We start from the raw sequence: 17247 nt of genomic DNA, 5'->3' as shown, positions 1-17247 counted from the left end.
TGTTTCTAATGAACACCTTATAATATCATATAATGGATCAATCAATTCTTCTCTACACTCCTTCAATAATTTTCCTGAAACTTCATCTGGTCCCATCGCTTTATCATCTTTAAGTTCCTCCAACATTTTATATAACTCCTTTTAGGTATCTTAATGTCATCCATGTGCACATTTCCTTGTACATTCTGAGGCTTTACAAACATTGTTTCTTCAGTAAATACTTGCTGAAACCTATTATTTAGCAATTCCGCTATATTCTTAGGGTCATCTACTATCCCTTGCTCTCCTTTTAATCTTTCAATGGACTCTCTCTTTTAAGTTTACCATTTATGAACCTGTAAAACAATTTTGGATGTTCCTTACTCTTGTCTACAATATCTTTTCAAATTTTCTTTCTTCCTCCTCCTTACCCTCACATACTCATTTCTCGCCACTCTATAATTCTCCTTATTTAGTATATTCCTGCTCTTTTCCATCTTTTCCAAGCCACATCTCTCTTTTCCTTAGCCTTAACACAAGTTGCATTAAACCAATCCTTTCTTCCTTCCTCTCTCGGTTTATACTTTGGTACAAATTTCATAACTCCTTCTTTATAATATTTCATAAAAATCTCATATTTCTTTTGCACTTCTCTGATTTGTAACATCTCCTCCCAATCTAATTTTCTGAAATAATTTTTCAAACTTTCTGTGTCCATCTTTCTATAATTCAATCTACCACTCCTGTATGTCTCGTCCTTCCTTCGCTGTGTTGTTGCTATCTGCATTTCCATAACCACATGATCACTCTTTCCCAAAGGACACTTGTATTGTATATCTCCACATAGGTACACTTCTCTTGTTAACACCAAATCCAGTCTAGCCGGTTCATCATCTCCTCTATATCTAGTATTTTCCTTCACCCTCTGTTCCATCATATTTTCCATCATTAGATTAAGAAATCTCTCTCCCATGCTTCCTCTCCAACACCACTTACTAGATTTTCCCAATCCACCTCCTTACAATTAAAATCTCCTACTAGTATCACCTTTCTTTTTCCAGATAATACACTTTCCAAACTCTGTAAAGTATCCTTGATCATATTGTCGTATTCCTTAATGTCCAAGAATTTGTTTTAGGAGGTACATAGGTCACCATGATTATTAATTCTTTTCCATCACTTTTTATCCTTATGCTTATCACTTCTGCGTTGTTCTTCCCATACCAAACCTTATCCACATTTATTTATTTCTTCGTCATAATCATAACTCCTCCTCCACCTTTACTCTCTATCCTTTCTCCATATATTATATTTATTATCCAAATTTATCTTTGTTTTTTCATGCAATTTTGTCTCAGTCAAACACACTATATCAGGCTTCTCCACTATCATATAGTCTTGCAATTCCAATCTACTTGACAGTATCCCATCTATATTAGTATACATTACGGTCCACCCACTGCTCCCTCTAGGGGTTCCTCCGTATTCCTTCTTTCCACATACCACTTTCTGACTCTCTCTCCTATAACTCTCCAAAAAAACTTTTCTCTTTCCTCCTCAGACCGCTCATCATTTTTCCTTCTCGCCTCTTCCACCAATTCCTTATATCTTCTCCTCTCTTCCTCATTTCTATTCTTTCTCACAAACACCTCTTTACAACCTTCTATCTCTCTTAACTTTGATGTTCTATATAGGATATCCTCCGCAGATTGTTGTGACTTCAGTACTACTTTAATCGGTCTGCTCACTCCCTCCTTATACGGACCCAGTCTATGGATCTCTTCCACTTCTTCTTGTAGGTCTTTTTTTCATCATCATTTAGATTTTTGAACAGATCTCTTACCGTTTTAATTCTTCCTTAATTCTCTTAGGCTTATATGTTATATTTTGTTCTTTCATCCCAAATATTAACACACTCTTCTTCTTTTCTGCTATTTCCTTATCAATGTTTCCTTATTCTTCATTACATTAACCAGTTCCTTGGACCTTTCTTTTTGTCTTCCTTCAACTGATCTTTAATTATTTCTTGTAATCCAACCATCTCTGCTTCCCTCGACTCAGTCCATTGTGTTTTCTTCAGTTCCCATTCCCTTTCAAACCTTTCATTCTGCTCACTAATCATTTCCTTAAAGTCATCTTTCTCCTTTACTACTCTCCATTTTCTCCTCCAACCGTCTCTTGTATTTTTCAACCTCCACTCTCAAGTGTGCATTCTCATCCACCAATCGTTTTCATTTTCCTCCAGTCTCTTAACTCTTTCCTTCAAAGCCTTGCGAATTCTCTATCCTGCTCCTCCTCACTCCTCTGAACTTTTAATTCCTTCACCAACTCCTCAAATCTCTTCTCCAACATTACCAATCTACCTTGCAATGTTGCCCCTGTTGAAGATGGACTCATGCTTTGACTGGCCACTTTCGGCTTTGCTCCCTGGGCCTCATCAACATATTTTGAATTTGGTAATTTATTTCTTACCGGTCTATCCATTTTTTTTTTTTTTACTCTTCCTGGGAGCATGTGGGTGTGTGGTCACTGGGGGCCAGGCCTGGTAGCTACGTGTGTGTGGTGGGATGCGTTGGCGGCTGCTATGGCTGGCCTTTGTGTGGTTCCCGCTCTGTCGTTTGGAGTGTGGAGGTTCTCACACCTCCGATCACTCCCATGTACACGCCACCAGGCTACGTTCACTCTGTACACTCGTTCACTCGCTCTGGTCGCCCCTCAATAGCAATAACTATTCTCACTCAAGCACATTGCTTAGCGTGTGGAGTGTTAGTTAGATGCCGCTCTGAGCAGGAGGCACGTCCGCTCTCCACGGAGCGTGTGTGTGTGTGTGTGTGTGTGTGTGTGAGTGGTATGCAAACAGGTTGGAAACCACTGTTCTAGAAACTCATAAAAGTTATTAAAGCCATTATCAATAGTTTGGATTCATGTATACATTAGATGAAGGACAAGAGTGAATTTTTATCACAATCTGTTATAAGCACTGCTCAAAAAAAAGTGAAAATGATCATAAATAAAGAAATTATAGAAAAAGTTGTATGTTACTATACAAATTATTTGCAAAGTGTAATATTTTCTTGGACATGATTTAGAAACTGAATATTTTTGGAAAAGGAGTGCACTTACTTTGCTATTGTTTTAAGTTAAGAATATTTATTGGTTGGCACAAGTGCAGTGCAGGACACCAAGACATGAGGAGGCAGATTATCTTATGCTATCTGGCTGACAGGCATAAGGTTCACCAAGTATCTGATTAGAAGGTGAGATATCATTATTCTTTATTTCCATCTTGTAAATTTTGATTCAGGTTTTCTTGGTTCACTTTGGAATCATTATGAGTAAAGTAAAGATCATTACAGTCTAACATAACTGAGATTCCATATGAGATATTTAAGGGTGGCTTAGCTCACAGCCAACATGATCTAGATTAAGAAGTGTTGAAACAATGTATTTCAGTGAAGGAGATGAAAGTAATGAAAGTATGTTTTCCAGGTCTGACATCCCGAGTGAAGGTGAAATAATGAAATGATTGAGGGGATCTAAGGCAACATCTGAAGGAGTGGCAGAAAAAAGGTATGTAATGAAGAGTGTATATGAGCATAGTGAATGTGGTAAGTGCAAGTGGATGGCTGCAAGTAAAATGGGAATACTGGAATACGTAAAAGAATGCTATGAGAGAAGAGTGAGAGGATTGAAACATGCAGGAAGGGAATGCAAGGACAGGAATACACAGACTTCTGTCACAGCTGTTCCACAGAGGGTGATTCTTCCCACAGAGGGTGATTCTTCTTAAGAGGCATTGGATATAGACTGGCTCTTTGTCTAGGTAACTGTATATAATCGGTCATAGATAATGAATAGGTAACATGGTCTTTAACATGTACAAAAAAAAAAAAAAAGCAGCATTCAAAATTAGTGACTGTCAGGTGACCAGGGGCTTTATATGTTAAAGACCGTCACTAACTTGAATGCTTCTTTTTTTGTATAGCACTATTTTTCTTCTGCCAATCACACTCTTTGCATGATTTATTTAGTTTTCATTATACAATGCAGGTCAAATGCAGAGGAATGGACAAAAATAGTGTTTACTCTGTTGTTTCCATCACTTACTATTTTCATTATATATTGCAGGTTTGGGGAATAGTGAAGTGAATATGAAGACTTTCCATAAATTTCTCCATTGGTAGTGCATTACTATTCATGCAATGCTTGAGAGGGATTAAGAAGAGAATGGAGCAGATAAGGTAAAGAGAGGATAAGGGAAAGGAGAGAATTCTGGGAAGGTCAAATTAAAGTGAGGAGGAAAGAAAGGGAACAGAGGCTTAAATTTGGGGGAGAGATTATTAGAGAAGTCAAAGTTGATATCAGGATTGTCGGGGAAGTTACAAGTTTATCATTTACAACATTCTTTATTCAATTTTGATATTTATTTATTACATCAAATATCAAATATATTTCTGGACAAGTTTAACATTTCAACATTCTTTATTCAGTTCTGATGTAATAAATTTATTACATCAAATATTTCTGGACAATTTCAACATATTGTAAAGGCTAAGAGTATTTATTACCAAGAGTTCACAAATACATAACTTGCAACTTACCACTATTGACCTGCAGCTCTGGTATCTTAATGGCTGTAGTTTTCATTGTTGAGCCAGGAGAGATAAATCATAGGAGTTGACAAGCTGTGCTTCCAAGTTATGCCACTTCCCATTGATGATCACAAGCACTGCACTATTAACTTTCTTAGTTCCCTGTATGGACTTGTCACTACTAGACCCAGGAGAAAGAAACCCCACCCTTCTTTCTGATGACTTAGCATGCTTCCAATAATCTTACTTTTTCTCATCAACCACAGACATTATTGTACTTGACTTGTCCAGTGAGATGATGCATGGTTAGCACCTCAGCTCTTTGATTGAAGGAGTTATGTTAGGGTGGGTGTAATGTGGCCATATGGCACTATAAGAACAGCTTTAAGATTGTTTGTGTATGGGGGTTAAATTAGATGAAGGACTTTGTTATGTAGGAATGACATAAGAGTAGAGATAGAGAAGGATACAGGATTCTGTAATAATGCCAGCAAGGCAGGAGGTTCAAGATACTGAGAGAAGACTGTAAGGTGACCTTGGGTACAAGTTGTACAGAAAAGGACAATATGGGAGATGAGGAGTGGGCGAGACAGGTGTGGCCGATGCACAGGCGGGCTAAGGCACTCTTCCACCTTCTATTGCAATCAGGGGGAGGTAGAGGGTTTATATTAACTGCACATCATTTGTTAGAAGTGATTCCAGACCAGAAAGATTGCCAATGAGTGTAGAGGAAAGATTGTAGAGCAGGTAAAAAGTCATAAGAAGAGCAGTTTATGACAACGGAGGGTGAGAGTAGCACATGCTAGTATCAACCTTGTCATTGCCAGGTTTATCTACGTGGCTTGGTACCCAGCAGAAATTAACTTTCTTAAAATGGATAGAGAAGATTCGTGGAAACCTGCCGTTTTGCCAGGAATCCTAAAGAAAGGCAAACCATGTATTTTAAAGTTGCTTTATAGAGCTTTATCCATGTCAGTTACCTATTTTCATGGATAGTGACATGTTATGCATTCTTATCTCTTCCTCAATAGGCTTGTGATGGGGGCACCAATTGAACCAACATCATACCGGCCGGCCCTAGATGTCTTCTCTAGCTCACCACTGGCTCCTGTTGACCAAATGAACTTTGGTCTGATCAACAGCTTTCCAAGTTTACAAGCATTGACTGGATGAGCATCTTGCCTGCCCAGGATGCCCTCTCTAGCTCACACTGAAGAGGATGAGAGTGGCTGCCTAAGAGACGGTGGTATGGATTAGCTAGCTTCGTGGTTTCAGCCTCCTGCCTGGCCATGATAACTTCACTAGCTCACTGACCCAGAAATGGTATAAAAATACCAAAATTTCTAAGGGCACGTAGATGGTTGGTTGATTAATAATATCCTTTGCAGTACCCTTGTATACTGACTGAGTTAGTGTCAACCAGTGAATTAATATTCTGTAAGATTTCCAGAGGTACTTTAGATGGCTAATCTAGTAGTGTCAGTCACTGATCTGTTCGATGTCAGATTACTAGGGGTTCAAGTAGATGGTCTTACAATTAAAGGAGTTTTTAATGAGAAGGTTGAGGATCTCCATCCTAGGTAATGTACTTCTTCCTACATATACATAAACATATCCTTCTTGCAATGTCATTAAATTCTATTCTCATGGTTTTTTACATTATTTCTAATCAAGAATAAAGATGTAATTTCTTTTCTTGCATGCTTGCTTTCTTGCTGTTATGTATTACAATTTTTTTTTTTTTCCCACCGAGGCTGCAAGGAGTCACCACAAACATCAGTTATGGTTGGAGACAATAGTAGCACAAACAGGACCATTCCTGCCTAGGATGGCTTGAAAGTAAAAAATACTCTAAAGATTCTCCAGAAATTAATTTTATTAATTATTATTATTGAGTAATGTTATAAAATCTCTAGACAGTCTTAACAGTATTTTTGACTTGGTAGTAAGTAGTACATAGTAGTACAGTTTTTTAACTGTACTACCATTTTGACTACTTTTTTAACTGTACTACCATTTTGGTACCAATTTGAAAATACTGTGAAGAATGGAGATTTTATAACATAACTCAAAGCAACTCAAAGCTTGAAGATTCTCTCTGGAAAATGACTGCATTTTATTTGATAATTAGTACACTAAATACAAAATAAATTTCTGGAGAGTCTTTAGAGTATTTTTTACTTGAAGCCATCCTAGGCAGGAATGGTCCTGTTTGTGGTAGTATTGTCTGCAACCTGGGTGGAAAAAAAAAATTGTAATACATAACAGCAAGAAAGCAAGCATGCAAGAAAAGAAATTACATCTTTATTCTTGATTAGAAATAATGTAAAAAACCATGAGAATAGAATTTAATGACATTGCAAGAAGGATATGTTTATGTATGTGTAGGAAGAAGTGCATTACCAGGATGGAGATCCTCAACCTTCTCATTAAAACTCCTTTAATTGTAAGACCATCTACTTGAACCCCTAGTAATCTGACATCAACAGATCAGTGACTGACACTGATTAGCCATCTAGAAATTTACAGAATATTAATTCACTGGTTGACACTCTCAGTCATAGACTGCAAAGGATATTATTAATCAACCATCTATCTACGTGCCCTTAGAAATCCTCTTGTTATTATTAATCAACCATCTATCTACGTGCCCTTAGAAATCCTCTTGTGAATTCCAGGTTGAGGACTCCTGATCTAGAATTATTTTTCAGATCATGTACTTTACAGCCAAGAAAATTATATATAGTCATTTAAGTTTGTTACACCTCTCTGCATCTTTTTATTCAATACACATACTTACAGGGTATTTATTCCATTATACTTTTTTTATCTTCTCTCACTATTTTCATGCTAACTCTTCTGACTGTCAGGAGCTGAGATTGTTCATGGCTAGGTCTGAGTGCCACGTCAATGAAGTTTGCTGGTCGTCTTTTCATTCCCATCGGTCATTGTTCACAACCATGCCTTTATGTTGTCTTCCGTGTTGGCAGATACAACAGGTGCGGATTGATACGGTAAGGATATAATGGTGGCCCAGCCGTGATACGGTGCCACAGTACGCTGTTCGTGCGTAGGAATTGGCCTGTGAAGCAGGCAAGTTCTATGTGCATTACCTCCTTTGTCGGGTGGGCAATGCCCAACACAGGCAGGGTGTGAGAGAAGCTGTTGCTGGCCTGAGCCAATGGTCTTGTCGCTGCCTTGTTGTCACAGTGCTTTGTCCGGCTGTTACTTGTGATGAAGTGAGAGAGAGAGAAGAGAGAGAGAGACCTGAAAAAAACTGAGCACCACCGCCTTGTTCCCCATTGTTGTTACAGTTGCCGATACTTGCTGTTGCCCAGAAGCGCTAGTTAAGGTTAAATGTTGAGTGAAAACAGGCCATTGGAGTGTGCTGATGTGCTGTGTTAACAAATGACAAATGTGAGCTAAAAGTAATTCAATGCCTGTCAGTTGTCTGTGTAAGAATGATACCTGGTTGAACTAACTAGACCTAGTTGTATTGTACAACTTGTCGAGCAAAATATTTGGAATCATTGATGTTTTGTTCTCAACCACTTGGAAACCATAATGTACTGTCATTTCAATTCATCACTCAATACATTGTTTTCACTGTGCATGAATCACTGTAATTTCTAATATCCTTCACAGGTCTGCCTCTGTCTAATCTTCTTTACATGTCCTCTTGTCCTTCTAGTTTCTTCTGTCACAGCACCAGGTCTTCTTCTCTATTTTTCAATACCATTTACTATCTTATACATTGTTAGGTCTCCTCGTTCTCTTCCATCTTATGGTTGGCAAACAGCATTGTAGCCTTCTTGTTCTTCATATGTTGTCCTTTGGTTGAGCACCATGTCAAATGCTTCCATGCAGCAGTTGTTGAACCAGCCTTATATCATTTAGAGCTCGGAAGCCACACTGTCAGCTGTATTCCAGCTGGTCACGTTATGGGGTGTAACTTGTGACAATGCTTTGTCATCATATCTTTGTCAGAATTCAATCCAGTTTGAGTCAACCGAATATTAGTCAACATTTTATCCATCTTTCTGTCAAATATCTTATCTATACTTATGTCAGGGTTCAGATTTTCTGTTCAGTCACTGCCCAGATCTAAGCCTGTTCCTCTTTAGACTGTCATTATTTGTTCCTATCAAATCATTAGATAGTTTTCCATACCGGTCTTCTCCTTGTATTCATTCTACTGTCATTATTGACATTCTTGGCATTGAACGCCAGCTCAAAGCCTTCTGCTCGACTCTATATCAGTTGATGTTGTCAATCTAGTTGTTGTGTGTGTGTGTGTGCTGCTGTGTGTTGGTGTGTGCATATAAACCCCTAAGCCAGAACTGTTGTTGGTTGCTGTTGCGTCAGTTTCACACAACGTCGCCATTCTTGTTGAACTGTTGCTGTTGTTTGGGTAGCGCTGTCGTCGTTGTCTTTTGTCACATTGCCGTTTAGGCGTTGTCGTCACGTCTGCCCAATGTGTCGTCGTCACGGCGCGGCCTGGCTGTCGTATTGCCTGTCGTGGCCTGTTAAATCGTCACGTCACGTTGCCGCCGTTGTGTATGTGTAGCCGTCGTTGTTGCAACTGTCGCCTGTTTGCTTGTGTTGTTGCCCATTGTACGCCCGTCATCTGTTGCTGTGCTGTCTGAGCCAAAGTTGTTGCTGCGTTGGCTGTGTGTTGTTGTACATTGTCAACAATAGTTGTGCTGCGTCGTGTCGTTGTATTTGTCAGATCACCGTTGTGCTGTGTTGCTGTGTCGTCCTGCTGTTGTTGTTCGGTTGCTGTTGTCGCTGTGTTGTTGTCGCCATCGTGTGCTGTTGCTGTTGCTGGCATCAGCTGTTGTCTCGCCGTTGCCGAGTTGCCTGTTGCCGCTGTTCCGCGCCGCCCAGCCCGCCGTTCCTGCTCTGCCCGCCCGGGCCACGTCGTCAGTCGTCGCCGTGCTGCTGTCTCGTTCATGTTGCTCGTTGCCCGCCGCGGCTGCGTCGTCATTGTCGCCCGCCCGCCCAGTCGCCCAGCCCAGCCTTGCCTGGGTTGCGCTCACTGTTGTTGCTGTCAGCAGCACAGCTGTTGCCCAGCGGGCCGTTGCAGCAGCAGCAGCAGCAGCAGCAATTGTCAGCAGCAGCAGCAGCAGCAGCAGCAGCAGCAGCAGTAGCAGCAGCAGCAGCAGCAGCAGCAGCAGCAGCAGCAGCAGCAGCAGCAGCAGCAGCAGCAGCAGCAGCAGCAGCAGCAGCAGCAGCAGCAGCAGTGTAGCAGCAGCAGCAGCAGCAGCAGCAGCAGCAGCAGCAGCAGCAGCAGCAGCAGCAGCAGCATAGCAGCAGCAGCAGCAGCAGCAGCAGCAGCAGCAGCAGCAGCAGCAGCAGCAGCAGCAGCAGCCGTACAGCAGGGTGCAGCAGCAGAGCAGCTGTAGCACTGGGGGAAGAAAGTACCGCAAGAGTTTAAAGTTGGTTTAGAAAAATATAAACCAACAGAAGGAAGGTGGTAATAGAAGCCGTACAAGTAATAAATAAGAGTAATTTTAGAAGGTTTCAAGTAGAAGGAAAGGTAGAAGAAGCAGGAGCAGCGGCAGAAGTGGTGGTTGAGGCGACAGCAGCGATGATGGTAGTAGCAGTGATGCTGAACAACGCACCTACCCGGCTCACCTGTGGGAAGGACCTGTAGAAAGGCACTTAGATTTACTAAACCAAATTGATGTAAATGAACACATGAATAGTGAATAGTAATCAAACTTGTATTAAAGTGAAGTAAAGGTGAACATGTGTCTAATAACCTATCATTTTTTGATGATCCTTAAGTAAAAGCTGTTAGTTTTTCTGCAGCAAACTTGTCACAGCCATCTATAAAGCTACACCGATATGATTGAGCTATTCCTGCAAGTACATGCATGCAGTTTGCCAATCTGCAGTTTTGCCCATTGGCTTACTTACCCCTTGTAACCACTCTCCCTCCTCTTCCAACTAATTCATGCCTTCAATAAAAATTCTTCGTAATTATGTTTTTCATCCCCTTAGTTGGCATAAACTCTCATAAGGCATGCACCTGATGGGATCCCTCATTGTTCTCAAGAAAGGTCTATGCTTGCACCTTGCCTGGCATGAATAAAGTGGTGAGTGTGGGATCGGACAGATATTACGCATAGGTTCAAATCCCACCATGTACCGCTTTGAAGCTGTGCCATTTGTTGAGTGGTTTAAAGTTACTTATATGTCACCATGATACCCAGGTTCTAGGTGGTTACACTACAGATGTGCTTGGGTGGTGATATGAGCCCTAATATGGGTGCCACTAAATAAAACTGCCTATGCCAGTAATGGGTGGAAGCTTAACAGCACTTCCCATACATACTCAAGTATACATAGAGGGCTATAGGCCATACCAGAAAAAGTAAATGAATAAAAACTTGTAACTGTTTTTCAACTTCTACCTTTCCTTCTTGCTGAAAGTTTACCAACATTTGGCCTGTTCCTTAAAAGGTTGACTTCTAATCGGTGACTGTTCTAATCCCTACAGACCTGTAGTTTTAATCTCTTGTTTGTGGCAAATTCATCATATGCGTGAGTGGAGAGACTCGTTGGGATTCTGTTTTCCCACACAAGCACTTACCATCATTTCACCATGTGCCAACCAATTATAGACAGCCTTCACTTGCACCAGCTCATCCTCATCAAGCTTGAATGTGATTTTCATGTTCTTGTGGCTCTTCGGTTTTTAATTGTTTGTTATTGTTTTATTATAAAAGCACTAGGAGTCCTTTGTGACTGGGCACAGTAGATGTGTTAGCTTTTCATCAGTTGAGTTATGATAGAATGTTATATCATCCCTCATCTCCTGCACTGTGGTGGTGGTGTTCTGCCTCACAGCTATTCTGAAATAGTACTGCAGATGCGTCTGTTTCTGCATACCAAACTTTTTTTCTTTTACTCCCATCTGGAAGAATTTCAGTTGCTGTCATCTTGCACAACTTCTGAAAGACAGTCACAAGGTGCTTGGAACCATGATTTATACTCTCCTTTTAAGTTACTGGATATCTTTTCTATATTATGGTCCAACATTGTTGCTCATTTTGCTCACTACCAGGAAGGCACTGCTGTCACCATTAGAGATGAATATGGTGTACCTCATGTGTGAGCAGGCACCGCCACATAATTATTGCAGCACCAGCTTCATCTCACTTGAGCCTTCATAATTGATGTGGCACTTACTGACATGTCCTGCATACCACTCTTCATTTTTCACTTAGTTTTTTTCTTGTTCTTTGTACACATTTCACAGTACTTACACATTGTTTCATAATATAGTATGTGACCTGTGTTGATATGAATAACAGCACCCGCACCTAGCAACGACTTATGCCCACGTGTATGCCAGGTGCCATCATGTCACGTCTATATTCAAAACATCATCACTATTTGGGTATCTTTCCAGTTCACTGGCATTATAGTCTATAATTTTTGTTCTATTACCTTCCAACATCTTTTCAGTAATATCCAATTGATTTTTCAGTTATATATTTCTTGTGTATCACATACATACATTTCTTTCATAAATCTATTTAGACTCCTATGCTGCGATCTTCTCTACACCTCTAAACCACCAGCCAAGTAACATACACTACCATCACTGTTAGTCTATGTATACCCTTCTGTCTGTGTTGCTGTCACCCATAGCAACAGTTGCACAATTCCTACAATATATTTTCACATTTGTATCAACCTGATGCCTAGTAAAAACACATTCAATACCCTCCTGAATCAATGACTGATTTGGACTTCCAATGGCACCAGTTGAAGAGTAAGCACCATGCTAGTGGACGTCATAATCAATTTAGTAATGCTGTTGAAGATTGATCCAATGGATTGCTGGGGCACCGCCATGGTGGCTGCCATAGGTGTTGTAATTTGTAGTAGACCGTTGTAATTTAGTAAAGAGAATAACGTGCTATATATGATCCCAGTGATCCTGTGTGCCAAAATCATGTACGTACAAGTATTGTACTAAACCATAGCTAGAAGGAATTGCTGTAGCCTATGAATTACTAGAAAATGTTATTCTGCATACTTTAAAAAATGTGACAACAGAAAGTGTAATGGACATGGTTTTTTTTTTTTTTTTTTTACATTACAAGGGCACTGGCCAAGGGCAAACAAAGTGTTGGAAAAAAAAAAAATCCCGCTGGTTGCCAGGCCCTGTTAAGAGGAAAGTAGAAAGAGAAAAAACAAAAAAATCTAAAAGGAGGGTCCAGTTAACGTAAGAGGTGTCTTGACACTCCTCTTTTGAAAGAGTTTAAGTCATAGGCAGGTGGAAATACAGACACAGGTAGAGAGTTCCAGAGTTTACCAGTGTAGGGAATGAAGGAGTGAAGATACTGGTTAACTCTTGCATTAGGAAGATGGACAGAATAGGGATGAGAAGAAGTAGAGAGTCTTGTGCAGCGAGGCCGCAGGAGGGGGAAGGCATGCAGTTAGCAAGTTCAGAAGAGCAGACAGCATGAAAACAGCGGTAGAAGACAGATAAAGATGCAACATTGCGGCGGTGACTTAAAGAATCAAGACAGTCAGTTAGAGGAGAAGAGTTGATAAGACGAAAAGCTTTAGATTCCACCTTGTTTAGTAAAGCTGTGTGTGGATCCCCCAGACATGAGAGCCATACTCCATACACGGGCGGATAAGGCCCTTGTACAGAGCAAGCAGCTGGGAGGGAGAAAAATGGACGAAGACGCCATAGGACACCTAACTTCTTGGAAGCTGATTTAGCAAGAGTAGAGATGTGAAATTTCCAGTTTAGATTTTTAGTGAAGGATAGACCGAGTGTGTTTAATGTAGAGGAGAGGGAAGTTGAGTGTTATTGAAGAAGAGAGGATAGTTGTCTGGAAGGTTATGTCGAGTAGATAGTTGTAGAAATTGAGTTTTGAGGCATTGAACAAAACCAGGTTTTCTCTGCCCCAATCAGAAACAAGTGAAAGATCAGAAGTTAGGCGTCCTATAGCATCTCGCCTTGAGTCATTTAATTGTTGTTGGGTTGGGCGTCTGTTGAACGCTGTTGAATAATGCAGGGTGGTATCATCAGCATAGGAGTGGATAGGGCATTGAGTCAGATTTAGGAGATCATTGATGAATAATAGAAAGAGAGTGGGTGATAGGACAGAACCCTGTGGAACACCACTGTTGATAGTTTTAGGGAAGAACAGTGACCGTCTACTACAGCAGCAATAGAACGATCGGAAAGGAAACTGGAGATGAAGGTACAGAGAGAAGGATAGAATCCGTAGGAGGGTAGTTTAGAAATTAAAGATTTGTGCCAGACTCTATCGAAGGCTTTCGATATGTCAAGGCCGACAGCAAAGGTTTCACCGAAGTCCCTAAAGAGGATGACCAAGATTCAGTTAGGAAAGTAAGAAGATCACCAGTAGATCTGCCTTTACGGAAACCATACTGGCAATCAGAGAGAAGGTTGTGAGCTGATAGATGCCTCATTATCTTCCTATTAAGGATAGACTCAAAGGCTTTAGAAAGGCAGGAAATCAAAGCTATAGGGCGGTAGTTAGAAGGATTGGAGTGGTCACCTTTTTAGGGACAGGTTGAATGTGAGCAAACTTCCAGCAAGAAGGATAAATAGAAGTAGAGACACAGATGAAAGAGTTTGACCAGGCAGTGAGCGAGTTCAGAAGCACAGTTTTGAGAACAACAGGAGGGACTCCATCCGGACCGTAAGCCTTCCGAGAATCAAGGCCAGAGAGGGCCAGGAAAACGTCTTTATAAAGAATTTTAATTTTAGGGATGAAGTAGTCAGAGGGTGGAGGAGTAGGAGGAATATGCCCAGAATCATCCAAAGTTGAGTTGGTAGCAAAGGTTTGAGCGAAGAGTTCAGCTTTAGAAAAAGAAGAGACAGCTGTAGAGCCATCTGGATGAAGTAAAGGAGGGAAAGACGAAGAAGTAAAGTTGTTAGAGATATTATTGGCTAGATGCCAGAAATCTCGAGAGGAGTTAGAATTGGAAAGACTTTGACATTTTCTATTGATGAAAGAGTTTTTAGTAAGTTGGAGAATAGATTTGGCATGATTACGGGCAGAAATATATAGGGCATGAGTTTCAGCAGTTGGATGGCTACGGAACCGTTTGTGAGCCGCCTCTCTATCATTGACAGCACGAGAACAAGCAGAGTTAAACCAAGGCTTTTTAGCTTTAGGGTTAGAGAAAGTATGAGGAATGTATAGCTCCATGCCAGAGATAATCACCTCTGTTATGCGCTCGGCACAAAGAGAAGGATCTCTGACATGAAAACAATAATCATCCCAAGGGAAATCAGAATAGTACTGCCTTAGTTCCTCCCACTTAGCAGAGTTAAAATGCCAGAAGCACCTCCGCTTAGGCGGGTCCTGAGGCTGCACTGGAGTGATAGAACTGGTAACGGAAATTAGATTGTGGTCGGAGGAGCCCAACGGAGAGGAAAGTTTAACAGAGTAAGCAGAAGGGTTGGAGGTTAGGAAAAGATCAAGAATGTTGGGCGTGTCTCCAAGGCGGTCAGGAATACGGGTAGGGAACTTCACTAGCTGCTCTAGGTCATGAAGGATAGCAAAGTTGAAGGTTTGTTCACCAGGTTGGTCAGTGAAAGAAGATGAAAGCCAAAGCTGGTGGTGAACATTGAAATCCCTAAAATGGAGATCTCAGCAAAAGGAAAGTGAGATAAGATGTGCTCCACCTTGGAAGTCAAATAGTCAAAGAATTTTACATAGTCAGAGGAATTAGGTGAGAGGTATACAGCACAGATGAATTTAGTTAGAGAGTGACATTGAAGTCTTAGCCAGATGGTAGAAAATTCTGAAGATTCAAGATTGTGGGCACGAGAGCAAGTGGTGTCGTTACGCACGTATGCGCAACATCCAGCTTTGGATTGAAAATGAGGATAGAGCAAGTAGGAGGGAACAGAAAAGGGCTGCTGTCAGTAGTCACAGACAACTGTGTTTCAGTTAGGAAGAGAAGATGAGGTTTAGTAGAGGAGAGGTGGTGTTCCACAGATTGAAAATTAGAACGAAGGCCACGAATGTTGCAGAAATTGATAGTGAAAGTATTAGATGAAGTGTCAAGACACCCAAGGTCGACAGCAGAGGGCAGTCCGACCTGGGGACATTTATGGTCCCCTCCCCAGAGGGGGACTCCGAGGCAGGGCGTGGTGAAGCCATTATTAAATTTTGATTTGAAGAGAGTGTAAAAGTGTAAGGTGTTGTAGTGTAGTGTAGGAAGTAGTAGAAGTTGTCTTTAGAGGGCAGGCTGCAGCTGCTCAATTGTATAAATGAGACCACAAAGGGAACCGGGAAGAGAGGACACAGGGAATCACTCAGTCTGCAGCACTGCCTACATCCCCGTAAGTACCTCTCCTGGAGTAAAGCGGGGCAAAGAAAAAAGAAAGGGAAGGGGGGGAAAAGGGAAGGAAAAAGGGGGAAAGGGGGCCCCGAAGAAGAGGAAAGAGAAAACCAAAGGGAAGAAAGGGGGGGGAAGAGGGGAAAAAAAAGGGGAAAGGGGCAAAGGGGGACAGCAAAAAAAACAAAAAAAGGGAAAAAAAAAAAAGAAAAGAAAAAAACAAAAAGAAAGGGGGGGAAAAGGGGGGGGGGGGGGGGGGGAGAAAGGGGGGGGGGGGAGGAAGGGGAAAGGGGGGGAAAAGGAAGGAAAGGGAAAGGGAAGGAAGGGGAGAAGGGAAAAAAAGAAAGGAAGGAGGGCCAAAGGCAGGAGGGGGGGGGGAAAAGGAGGGGGGGAAAGGGGGGGGAAGGGGGGAACGGGGGGGAAAAAGGGGAAAGGGGTTTAGAAAGGAAGGAAAGGGGGGGGGAAAGGGCCGGAGGGAAGGAAGGGAAAAAAGGGAGGGAAGGGGAAAAGGGGGAGAAAAAAAAAGCAGCAGCAGCAGCAGCAACAGCAGCAGCAGCAGCAGCAGCAGCAGCAGCAGCAGCAGCAGCAGCAGCAGCAGCAGCAGCAGCAGCAGCAGTAGCAGCAGCAGCAGCAGCAGCAGCAGTAGCAGCAGCAGCAGCAGCAGCAGCAGCAGCAGCAGCAACAGCAGCAGCAGCAGTAGCAGCAGCAGCAGCAGCAGCAGCAGCAGCAGCAGCAGCAACAACAGCAGCAGCAGCAGCAGCAGCAGCAGCAGCAGCAGCAGCAGCAGCAGCAGCAGCAGCAGCAGCAGCAGCAGCAGCAGCAGCAGCAGCAGCAGCAGCAGCAGCAGCAGCAGCAGCAGCAGCAGCAGCAGCAGCAGCAGCAGCAGCAGCAGCAGCAGCAGCAGCAGCAGCAGCAGCAGCAGCAGCAGCAGCAGCAGCAGCAGCAGCAGCAGCAACAGCAGCAGCAGCAGCAGCAGCAGCAGCAGCAGCAGCAGCAGCAGCAGCAACAGCAGCAGCAGCAGCAGCAGCAGCAGCAGCAGCAGCAGCAGCAGCAGCAGCAGCAGCAGCAGCAGCAGCAGCAGCAGCAGCAGCAGCAGCAGCAGCAGCAGCAGCAGCAGCAGCAGCAGCAGCAGCAGCAGCAGCAGCAGCAGCAGCAGCAGCAGCAGCAGCAGCAGCAGCAGCAGCAGCAGTAGCAGCAGCAGCAGCAGCAGCAGCAGCAGCAGCAGCAGCAGCAGTAGCAGCAGCAGCAGCAGCAGCAGCAGCAGCAGCAGCAGCAGCAGCAGCAGCAGCAGCAGCAGCAGCGTAGTACAGCAGTGGTGGTAGCA

This window comes from Portunus trituberculatus, chromosome 38 (genome assembly GCF_017591435.1).
Source record: "Portunus trituberculatus isolate SZX2019 chromosome 38, ASM1759143v1, whole genome shotgun sequence".
Lineage (NCBI taxonomy): Eukaryota > Metazoa > Arthropoda > Malacostraca > Decapoda > Portunidae > Portunus > Portunus trituberculatus.
This window is presented reverse-complemented; position numbering follows the sequence as displayed.